The following is a 12,767-nucleotide window of genomic DNA, read 5'->3' as shown; positions in this document are numbered from 1 at the left end:
AAAAAACTAAAACATTCCTCATTTCCCTTTCCTTTGGCATGAACGTTCTGTTTAGGGCAGTTAGCTCATTCATCCTCTCAACTTTCCTTTTCAAAACTGTTCTCAATCAAACAAGAAACTACTCACAACAAACTCCAGTTAAAATAATCTTCTCAAAAGTCTTCCATGATCACATCTCTCCACAGGGAGCCTGGCTTTTTGGGGTCTTTCCAAGCACAGACAAATACAGGATTGTCCTGAGAGACCAGAAACTTCTGGGGAGACTGGGTAAATTCCCTTGGGCCAATGAATCCATCATACATCCAGTAGGGGGAGCCAGACCTTAGTTCCCAAACTCTTGGAGGTATCATTCCTGCATGAACTCAACATGGAGTGTGAGCAAAGATACACACAATACACATTTTTGGAGGCAGGCAGAGCTGTAATATCAGTCTTGAAGGAAGATTTTTTTTGTTTGCTTTGGGTTTTTGTTTTGTTTTGGGTTTGTTTGTTTGTTTGTTTTGCTATAATGAACTTTTCAGAGTAGCGATCCTTGAACCAAGTTCCCCTTTACATTTATGCACGGATACGATTTACAAAAAGATGCGCACATAACTTCTCAAAAGTATGTGTGTATGTGTGCATGCCTATGTGGCTTAAAGTTAGGCAGGAGGCAGCTTGGAGAAAGAGCGCTGGATCTGAGCTTGAAGTTAAATCCTTTCTCTAATGATTAACCGGCTCTTTGGCTGTAAGCTATTTGAATCTCTGGGCTGATTGTGAACTTCAGCGATAAGAGATGTGAAGGTTCTTTGAAATAGAGCACAACTATAAAGCATTCTCAGGGCTCCGAACAGCCTGAGCCATCTATTGAGATTTCACAGTTCCAGGGACATGGTAGATCTCCCTTACTTAAGCTCAGTCCAAATAATCTTGACTATAGGGCAGCCAGGAGCATGAGGACTAGCTGGTGTTTACTTTGACAAAAAGCTGCAAGTCTTCAAGCATCTAGCCAGTCTTTTACCTAAGCAGGAACCATGAGCCTTTTTATCCCTCCTGGTTGCAACCTCCCCTTTTAGCCACAGACAGATGAGGGGCTTGGCTAGGCTGACCACACGGGAGTAAGAATCCATGTGTGACCCTTCCCCCAAGACACTGGGGACCTAAGCAACCCTGGAGAGAGCTGAAATCTGGGCTCCCTGAGACACTGAGAGGCAGCTTCTCAGATAACACTAAGAACTCTGCTAGAGACTGAGCTGGTAGAATTGGAGAAAGGCCTCAGGGAAAGAGGCATTGGTACTCATACTTCCCCTACTCCAACTTTTTCCCCTGCTGATCAGGGTTACAGGATGACGAACATCAGCTTTGCCCCATTAGCAAGGCTTCAGCAGCTACAGATCCAGGTTGGGTCCACCTGTGTTTAGAGTCAGGTGCTGATTTGTGTTTTCCCTGAGTTCTTGCCCTGTCCCAGGTCTCTGCACCTTCTATAGCTAGCTGTGGCTCCATTTGGGGACAGTGGTTTTCTGCAGGGGTTATTCCTCAGCAGGTCATGTTCAGGCCTGCAGGAACTGGTTTAACTTGCTTCTGAGAGTCTTGACTCCACCCCAGACTCCTTTGGCTTCAGGGTAGGGAGTTGGAGGGGTGGGGGAGGAGGAGACAAGATACAACCAAAGGGAACAATGAAGTCAGGAAATCCCTGAAGAAGTAACTTTACTCTGAGGGAGGAGAGGGTCCCGCAGGCTTCCCTGAGGTTCCACCAACCTATCTCTTCACAGGTCACACGAGACTCCAGCCTTTCCTATAGTTAGCGTCACTCCTGGTTCTCCAGGATGTTGTGCTCTTAGAGAAGTCTTCCCTGCCCATCACCACTGCACAGCTCTCCAGGGGCAGTCATCTAATGGTCAGGACTCACCCTCTGTAAAACTAGACTCACGTTCAAGGTCAGGACCTGACCTGTTATCCGAATGAACCTCCACCAGGTCTGTGTGGAGTCAGCCCCTGGAAGCTTACATCCACCTATCCAGTCTTCCGCTTCCATCAGTATGACAGGTCAGTGCCCTAACTTGCAGGTTTCTTGTCTCTTATGTTCCTGGTGATTTGCTGTGTTGTATACCTCAAGGCCAAATTAGGAGGGCATAAACAAGCATTGTTTGAAATTCTAGTAAATAAAATGTTGATAGGTGTGTTTTCCTTGTCCCTGGCTTCTGATTATGTTTAGCCAATGGAGATTAGGAGGATGAAGGAGAAGGCTGTGAGAGTGTTTATGCCCCAGCACATACTCCACCTTCTGAAAAGCGAGTCCCTGTAAACCCATCCGGTATCCCTTTCCATATACTCTCTGCTCCCTGCCTGTTGTCCCCTCAAATCCAGTAGTGATTATGTTTCCCCACTGTCACTAGCCCTGGGGTACAGCACCATCTCTTGTTGCCTTTCCTTTAAACTCTCTTCAGAAAACAAAACAAAAACCCCTCTCCTCAGTTACCTGTTTCTTGCTGGGACCCTGAAAGATAGGACAGATATCACAAAGATAGATGAATCACCACCTAACCTGTCACTTGTCTGTGGAAACTTAAGTAACTCAAACTTTCTGAGCTTCAGTTTCCTCATATGTAAAATACTACAGGGAAAGGAAAGGTACTCTGAGGTCACTTTCAGCTCCCAGAATCTTTGGTTCTAAGGTGATAAGTGTAGCTACAGAATTCAACCAGGAAAACATGAGTCAGAATGGAAAAATATGTAGAATTATTGCATTGGGCATTTGGGTGCAGGGGTTAGGGGTTACCGCAGAGTTAAAAGTTGGTAGGAAAAAAGTCAAGAAATGGGTCCATCTATGCCGCCTGTAATTTTTAAAACTTAGTCCTTTCCAAGAAATTCTCTAGAGTTGTGGTAGGAATCAGCTTTTATTTTATCTTTAGCTCCGTATTTGTCTTCTCTTATTAGAAAATGTAGGAAAAACGGGGCACCTGGCTGGCTCTTGATCTCAGGGTCATGAGTTCAAGCCCCACATTGGGTGTGGAGCCTACTTAATATAAAGTAGCAAGAATATCGTTCTCCTTTGTTTTTTCTCAATCTATTTCTTTTAATCTCTTTCAATGTATCTAGACTCTCTGTATTTGTTTCCTTCTTTTAATTTCTGTTTCTCTCCATTAAGACAAAGAAAAGGGGGAAAAAAAGGGACATTTTCCTCAGTGGGGGGAATCAGGAAGTTCCTGAACAAAGGCACCTAGCAGGCACACAAATGAGGCAGCCAGAACTGACCTGCCCCTGGAACTGCCACTTAGAGGGAAAGAGTCCCAGATGCTGGAAACTTTGGGTGCTGGCGTTTTCCCAGGCCAGACCAAGGCTGACCATTAGTTTTAACTCTACACTTTGGACTGAATTTATTTTGAACAGAATTCACCTGGCTGTCTCTATCACCACTCAGGTGCCTTGTACGTGTGATTTCAAAAAAAAGTGCTTAAGTACCAGAAAGGGAGGCTGAGATTTCTTTTTAACTGGAGTCATAGCTCTGTGGAGTAGGCATTAATTATTATCACTTCACTTTACAGATGAGGAAACTGAGGCTCATTGGGCAAAGAAACTTGCCTGCACTGGAGTCTGTGTTCTCCATTACTTGCTTTACTACCTTCAGGTTTATATTGTAACTTAATGTAACTTGATGTATCCTGTAGCTTGAAACAGGTATGGTGGGAGTATTTGTGTCACAGAAATTAGCAAATGCTACACAAATCAGGGCTTGTTTTGTTGATTGTTAAGGCTTAAAGTGATGCAGAAGCGCCTGGGTGGCTTGGTTGGTTAAGAGTCTGACTTCAGCTCAGGTCATGATCTCATGGATTGTGAGATCGAGCCCTGCATCAGGCTCTGTGCTGACAACTCAGAGCCTGGAGCCTGCTTTGGATTCTGTGTCTCCCTCTCTCTATGCCCCTCCCCTGCTCATGCTCTTTCTCTCTCTCTCTCTCTTTCTCTGTCAAAAATAAATAAACGTTAAGAAATTTAATTTTAAGAAAGTGATGCAGATGCAAAGGCACAGGGAGATGCAGAAACCCCATGAGAGAGACGGGAGGATCATCCCCCAAAATAGTCTTGGATCTCAGTAACTTCCAGAGGGGTGGCATTCCCACTCATGTGTAACCTTTTAAACTCCTTTTAGAGTACCTGGCTGGCTCAATTGGAAGAACATACATCTGGGTGTTGTGAGTTTGAGCCCCAGATTGGGTATAGAGATTATTTTAAAAAAATTTTATTTTTAATCTTTGTTTTTGAGAAAGAGAGTCAGAGTGCGAGTAGGGAAGAAGCAGAAAGAGAAAGAGAGAGAGAGAGAGAGAGAGAGAGAGAGAGAGAGAGAGAGAGAATCTGAAACAGGCTCCAGGCTCTGAGCTATCAGCACTGAGCCTGACATGGGGCTTGAACCCACAAACCACAAGATCATGACCTGAGCTGAAGTGGTATGCTTAACTGACTGAGCCACCCAGGCATCCCTGAGTGTAGAGATTAATTAATTAATTAATTAATTTATTATTAAGAGACAAGAGAGAGAGCAGGAGCAGGGGGAGGGACAGAGATAGGGGGAGACACAGAATCCGAAGCAGGCTCTAGGCTCCGAGCTGCCAGCACAGAGCCCAAAGCGGGGCTCAACCCACAAACCACAAGATCATGACCCAAACCAAAGTCAGATGCTCAACCAACTGAGCCACCCAGGTGCCCCAAGATTTTTTTTTTTAAAAAAAGCAAGTAGGGGGTGCCTGGCTGGCTCAATCCCTTAAGCATCTGACTTCAGCTCAGGTCATGATCTCTGGAGCCCACTTTGAATTGTGTGTCTCCCTCTCTCTCTGCCCCTCCCCTGCTTGAGCATGTGCTTTCTCTCTCTCTCTCTCTCTCAAAAATAAATAAGCATTTAAAAAAACACAAAAAAATAAACATAAAAAAAAAATAGGGGCGCCTCGGTGGCTCAGTCGGTTAAGCATCTGACTCTAGATTTGGCTCAGGTCATGATCTCATGGTTCGTGGGATAGAGCCCGGGTCAGGCTCTATGCTGACATTGTGGAGCCCTGCCTGGGATTCTCTCTCTCCCCCTCCCCCTCTCCTGTGCTTGTCCTCTCTCTTTCTCTCAAAATAAATAAATAAATAAATATTTAAAAATAACAAAAATAAAATAACCCTTTTTTTAAGGCTTCCTGATATCAATAAATGATCATTTCCCAGTGCAGTGCATGTGTGTTTAGATATAACTTATGTAGCAGCACCTGAGTGGGTCAGTTGGCTGAGCATCTGACGACTTTGGTTCGGGTCATGATCTCACAGCTCATAAGTTGGAGCCCCGCATCGGGCTCTGTGCTGACAGCTCAGAGCCTGGAGCCTGCCTCAGATTCTATTCTGTATCTCCCTCTCTCTGCCCTTCCCCAACTCATGCCATGTCTCTGTCTCTCAAAAATAAATAAACATTAAAAAAAATTTTGATATAACTTATGCAAAATAAAATGCAGAACTATTAAATATTCAGTTCATTGCATTTTAACTGTGTATACACCAGGCATCCACCTTCCAATATAAGGCACAGAACATTTCATTGACCCCAGAAAGTTCATCCAAGCCTCTAACCAGTAAATTTCCATCATGGTTACCAACCTGCCCTCCCCCAACCACTTTCTGATTTCTTTCTTTCTTTTTTTTTTTTTTTTTTTTTTTTTGAGAGAGACAGAGAGAGAGAGGCAGAGAGAGAGGGAGACACAGAATCCAAAGCAGGCTTCAGGCTCTGAGCTGTCAGTACAGAGCCCCATGAGGTCTCCAACTCACAAACTGTGAGATCATGACCTGAGCCAAATTCAGGCACTTAATGGACTGAGCCATCCAGGCTCCCCTCTGATTTCTTTGAAGTCAACAGTGTTTCAGTCTTCCAGTTGCTCAGGCCAAAAGCCCTGGAGTCATACTTGACTCATCTTTTGCTCTGACATCTGACATCCAACCCATCAGCATTTCCTGTTAGGTAGATTTCAAAATATATCTAAAATCTAACTGCATATATATATATATATATATACACACACACACACACACACACGCACACACATATATATAGACATACAACAAAATACAATAAAATAAAATCTACCTGCTTCTCATCAACTCCACTGCTGTCTCCATCTTCCAAGCCACATCATCTCTCACCTGACTGGTCTCTAGCTTCTTCACATTCCCATGTTCTCCCCCTACTGTCTATTCACACAGCTGCCTGAGTGATCTTTTAAAAATGTAAATGGTACGCCTGTGTAAAACTTTCCATTGCTTACTGTCTCTTAGAGTAAAATGGACCTCAAAGTCTCTACTATTTGGCCTACAAGGTCCTCTCCACCTTTTGGATCTCAATCTACTCCTCCTCACTGGCTTACCAGGCTCTAGCTAAGCCAGACTCTTTGATGTTCCCCTGAACAAACAAGCACATTCTTTTTTTTTTTTTTTTTTTTAACGTTTATTTATTTTTGAGACAGAGAGAGACAGAGCATGAATGGGGGAGGGGCAGAGAGAGAGGGAGACACAGAATCGGAAGCAGGCTCCAGGCTCTGAGCCATCAGCCCAGAGCCCGATGCGGGGCTCGAACTCACAGACCGTGAGATCGTGACCTGAGCTGAAGTCGGAGGCTTAACAGACTGAGCCACCCAGGTGCCCCCAAACAAGCACATTCTTACCACACAGCCTTTGTCCTTGCTGGTTCCTCTACCTAAGATGCTCTGCACCTGGCTCACTCATTCAGTTCACTTAGGTTTCTGCTCAATGGTTATCTTATAGAGAACTTCTCAGATTGCCCATGCAAAATAGCATGTTTTCCTCTGACACTCTGACCCCTGACTACTTTATGATTTCTCCCTAGTCCTTAACACCTCACATTATATTTGTTTACTGTCTGTTTCTCCCAGTGGTTGTGCTAGTAAAATGTTTAACAACTAGCTCTCTGAAAAGTATGAATGCATGTATATATATACATATATGTACAATTTTATTTATAAACTTTACTTTATAAATTTTATTTATAAACTTTATTTTACTTTATTTATAAAGTTGATAAGACACAGTTTGCAAATAATCACAAAATACTCTTTTTTTTAATGTTTACTTATTCTTGAGAGAGAGGGAGAGAGTGCACGCGAGCGAGCATGAGCAGGGGAGGGGCAGTGAAAGAGACACAGAATTCGAATCAGGCTCCAGGCTCTGAGCTGGCAGCACAGAGCCCGACTGGCGCTGGAACCCGCGAGCTGTGAGATCATGACCTGAGCACAAGTTGGATGCCTAACCAACTGAGCCACCCAGGGGCCCCACAAAACATACTCTTTATTGTAAATTCCATATTCTCACTGAATGCTTTTGTTGGTATCTGCCAGACTCTTGTAACCATAGCCAATCTATCTTTGCAACTAATAAGTGTAGCTCCGACATAAATGTGGTTGATATTTTCACTTACAGGCGGAGTCTTTTCCAACACCACCAAGCAATTCCCTAGTTTTCAGGTGCACACAGACTGGGTATCCTACACTTTAACTCAATTTTGACACTATCTACCTGTGTCAGTCCCGCAAGATTGCCCCATTTCAGATGCCAGCTGCAAGGTCCAGGTTGTTACTTCTGCTTTTGACCCACCTGTTGTAAACCAGAGGTTCTCACGACCTCCTCCTTGGGTTCAGTGATCTGCTCAGCTCACAAAGCTCAGGGAAATATTTATGTACATTTATCAGTTTATTATAAAGGATGGGGCATCTGGGTGGCTCAGTTAAGCGCCCAACTCTTGTTTTCGACTCCGGTCATGATTTTACAGTTCGTGAGATCAAACCCCTCTGTGCTGATAGTGTGAAGCCTGCTTGGGATTCTCTCTATCCCTCTCTCTCTGCCCCTCCCCTGCTCGCTCGCTCTCTCTCAAAATAAAAAATTAAATTTAAAAATTAAAAAAACATACTATAAAGGATATTATAAAGGATACAGGTGAGCAGCCAGATGAAGAGGTATACAGGTCGAGGTCCAGAAGGGTCCTTGAAGACAGGAGTGGAACTGGAGTGCATGACCTTCAGGCAGATGGAGCTCATCAAATCTTCCCTTTGACCCTTTGGTCAGTGGATGAAAGTTCCAACCCTCTAATCACTAAGTCTTTTTGGTAACCAGCCCCATCCTGAGGCTATGTAGAAACCCCACCCTAACTCACCATTAGCATAAACTCAGTTGAAAGAGAAAAGGCTTGTTTTGAATAACAAAAGACATTCTGATTACTTGAGAAATTACAAAGATTTTAGAGGTCTGTGCAGGGAACCAGGGACCAAATATATTCATTTCTTATGATCCAGTGAAGCAAAGCAAAAGTGTAGGAACTTCACTCATTTATTAGTGAAGTGACCAACTTCCTTGCCAAATTGAATAGTAGCTTTTGAATACTGGAAAAAAATATTTAATATTTGCTGTATTCACAGTGTAACAGCTATAGACATGACACAATTCTAAGTTTAATTTGCATGATTAACATATTTTGTCTCTTTCTTGAATCCAGTGAACAAAACAAGTACTGATTTGTAGCATTTGCTGATTCCTATAGTGTAAATAATCCAAACATAGCCTATTTTAAGCTACCAACATGATATCACTGAACACAGGTTAGGAAAAAATGCACAGTATTTTATAGTTTTCCACCTCACAGATAGATACAAGAGCACAGATAACAGTGAAACTATTAGGAGGGAATGAATTTGAGTATTTTTAAAAAAAAAAATCTTTTTTTAATTTTAGAGAGAGCATGAGGGGAGAGAGGGCAGAGGGAGAGAAAGAGAATCTTAAGCAGGCTCCATACTCAGCCCAGAAACCAATGTGGGTCTTGATCCCACAACCCTGGGATCATGACCCGAGCTGAAATCAGGACTCGGACGCTCAACAGACTGAGCCGCCCAGGCACCACATGAATTTGAGTATTTTTTCTTTATTTTTAGAATAACGTATTTAATTTTAAATTTATGTAATTTAATTTTTGACAGCTTGCAAAATTCCTGAAAATTTAGCAGCCGGCTCTCACGAGCCAGCTCCAGCACACCCTGGTTTCCTTACTAGGCTGTACACTCCAGGAAGATAATGTGTAGTGAACTCAATAGATGCTTCTTGAATAAATTAATGGAGGTAATTTTAGTGGTATTAGTTCCTTGCCACCTAAAGTGCCTGACTAAATTTTGGTTAGGGGACATGGAGGTGAGCACTATTTGAGCTATCATGTCTTGTCTAAAGAAATCTGGAAGAACGTTGGATAAAGGGGGTAAATTTGTCAGGGAGGCCTGAAATCACCAGAGTGGGGATGAGGAGAGTGGCAATGTCCATAACATTATCACTTCAGTCATCCTCCACAATACCACCTTAACTGATTATTATTGTTGTTACTATTATTATTTTTATTATTATTTTAATGTTTATTTATTTTTAAGAGAGAGCATGAGCGGGGAGGGGCAGAGACAGAGGGAGACAGACACAGCACAGAGCCTGACGTGGGGTTCAAACCCACAAACCACGAGATCATGGCCTGAGCCAAAGTTGGACGCTCAACTGACTGAGCCACCCAGGCACCCCTCAAACTATTATTTTTCAAAAATACATTTCAAAAATACATCTCTGACAGTTCTTCCAGCCTTCAAGATAAAATTCTAAATTTTATCTAGGCCCTTCATGTTTCCACCTTACCATATCCAACCTTACCAAACCATTCATCTTCCCCTGAATGTGTTTTACACTGTTCTGTCAGCCGATCTTTGCCTGTGCTACAGTCTCTACCAGGAATTGCCCTTCTACTACATTCTAACCCAGAGAAATGTCCATTTTTCACATCCTGCTTGCATAGTTTCTCCTCTCTGAGGTCTTAGCTGGTGCCTCATGCCCTCTGGCATAACTCATTTTCTATTTCCATACACTTAAAGAATTTACACTGGGGGCGCCTGGGTGGTTCAGTCGGTTAAGCGTCTGACTTCGGCTTAGGTCATGATCTCACGGTCCTTGAGTTCGAGCCCCGCGTCAGGCTCTGTGCTAACAGCTCAGAGCGTGGAGCCCGTTTCAGATTCTGTGTCTCCCTCTCTCTCTGCCCCTCCCCTGTTCATGCTCTGTCTCTCTCTGTCTCAAAAATAAACAAACATTAAAAAAAAAAATAAAAAAAAAAAAAGAATTTACACTGAGGAGATGTTGGTCAAAGGGTACAAACTTTCAGTTATAAGATGGATAAATACCAGGGATCTAAGGTATAGCATGGTGACTACAGTTAACAATACTGTATTGTGTACCTCAAAGTTGCTATGAGAGTAGAACTTTAATGTTCTCACCATAACAACAACAAAATGTAATTACATGAGATGTAGCATTTGTTGACTAACTTTATTGTGGTAAACATTTAGCAATGTGTATGTGTATCAAATCATCATATTATCTTTTCTTGGCCTTTTGGCTAAGATCAAGTGCAAATCATCATATTGTATGCCTTAAATTTGCACAATGTCATATATCAACTACAGCTTAGTGAAGCTAGGGTGGGGGGTGGGGGGAAGAACAGACGTTATCTGTTTCCCAGCTAGATTATGAAAGCCTTGAAAACAGAACCCAATTCATTGTCTCCCATCACTTAATATAGTCTCAAGCATTTATCTAGTAGGCAACAACATTTTTTTATTTAAGGGGCAGCCTGGGGAGAGGAAAGCTTAACAGCTAATTTCTCTGGGCCTCAGAGCTCCTCTTTAAAAGAAGGCTTATGTTTCCTTGCCTGCCAGGAAGTTGAAGTTGATGAGCTCATAGTCATTTCCCAGATACATAACCTACCTCACAATTTTCCCTAGAGCAGAGCCTGGTATCAAAAATATTGAGAAGCACTGTGGTTTCATCCTTTAACCAAAAGGCATTTGATCTTACTTTAAGAAGGCAAGATTAAATAAATAAATAAATAAATAAGCCAACAGGTGTAGCCATTCTGTCCCTGCGAAAGGCCGTAGTGAACTATCTTTGTCCCTGAATAGGGCCCAAGCTTCTGGGAGATTAGTGTTTGGCTGGAGGAATGTCAGGGTAGTCTGAGCTGAACAGGTTAAGCCCCCTCCTTTCCTCCAAGTGTACTGTACAAGGTGCACTTTCTTCCATAGCCAAGCCAGGAATTATAGTCATGTTTTTCAAAGCAGATTTCTCCTGGTAACTATCATGTGTATGTTCTTGGAAGCTCAAAAGGAAAGTTTTGCTTAAGTTCACTCAGTAATTACAAATGGACATGTGGGGTGCTTGGCTGGATCAGTAGGTAGAGCATGAGACTCTTGATATCTGGGTCCTGAGTTCAAGCCCCATGTTGTGTGTAGAGGTTACTTAAAACAAACAAACAAACAAAACAAAACAAAATCGACATGCAAGTGAGTGCTCAGTGAAAAATATTCTTTATTTAGCGACCACAGCTGGCCCACCCTCAAGTTGGCAGAACTGGTGTCACATCAGCAGAGAATCTGAGGGGGTGGCCTCATCTAAAATATCTACCCCTCCACCTGTCATTCCACCATTAGAGCTTAATTCCTTAGTGTCTCTGAGGAGGCTTTACTGCATCTAGAGACCCTACTGACATTCCAGTTCCTCTGGAAAGAGTATTTAGCAGGATTAGTAACAAGAAGAAATAAATTCTTTAACCTAACATTCAAGACATACAATCAGATGCTACTAACCTCTATAACTTTATCTTCCACTACATTGATCCCTAAAAAAACTTTCCCTTCAGCCAAACTGGTCTTTGAGCCTACCTTGCAGTTATTTTCCCCCTGCCTGTTGTTAACACAGCTTCCCTTGCCTGAAATTCCTGCCTGCCTGAAATATCTGGGCACTCTGTCTCTCTTTATTTATCACCTACTATATGAAGTGCTGTGTCAGGGTTGTTTTTTTTTTTTTTGTTTTGTTTTGTTTTTTTGTAATTGTTCACAGCACCCAGAACAGAGCAAGGCACGTAGTAGGCATACAATAAAACTTGCTTCTTATTCTGTTCATCTGTAGAATTTGCTACATTCTAATTTCGATATGCACAGATGACTGGGTATAGGTTTCTATATCTTTTTCGTAAGCAAAATGTAGAAGTGCAAGAGGGAGTTTTACAAGATAACTATTTGAAAGCATCACTTCATTTTTAAAATATTTATTGAGGGGCACCTCGGTGGCTCACTTGGTTAAGCATCTGCCTTCAGCTCAGGTCATGATCTCATGGTTCATGAACTCGGGCCCCATATCGGGCTCTCTGCTGTCAGTGCAGAGCCTGCTTTGGATCCTCTGCCCCCTCTCTTTCTGTCCCTCTCCCACTCACTCTCACTCTCTCAAAAAGAGATAAATAAACTTAAAAAATTATTGGGTGGGGCACCTAGGTGGCTCAGTTGGTTAAAGGTCCAACTCTTTTGATTTCGGCTCAGGTCATGATCTCACAGTTCAGAATACTGAGTCCCATTTCAGGGCTCTCCCTCTCAAAATAAATAAATTTTTAAAATAAAATAAAATCTTTAAAAATATGTCATTTTATTATTACTTTTTAAATATTTATTTATTTTTAAGAGAGAGAGAGAAAGCGTGCACAGTTAGAGGAAGGGCAGAGAGAGAGAGAGAGGGGAAGACACAGAATCTGAAGCAGGCTCCAGGCTCTGAGCTGTCAGCACAGAGCCCAACGTGGGGCTCAAACCCACGAAATGTGAGATCATGACCTGAGCCGAAGTCTGACGCTTAACCAACTGAGCCACCCAGGCGCCCCCCCCAAAATATGTCATTTTAAAAAATAATACTTCAGAATTACT

Source organism: Panthera tigris, chromosome D4 (genome assembly GCF_018350195.1).
Source record: "Panthera tigris isolate Pti1 chromosome D4, P.tigris_Pti1_mat1.1, whole genome shotgun sequence".
NCBI lineage: Eukaryota > Metazoa > Chordata > Mammalia > Carnivora > Felidae > Panthera > Panthera tigris.
This window is presented reverse-complemented; position numbering follows the sequence as displayed.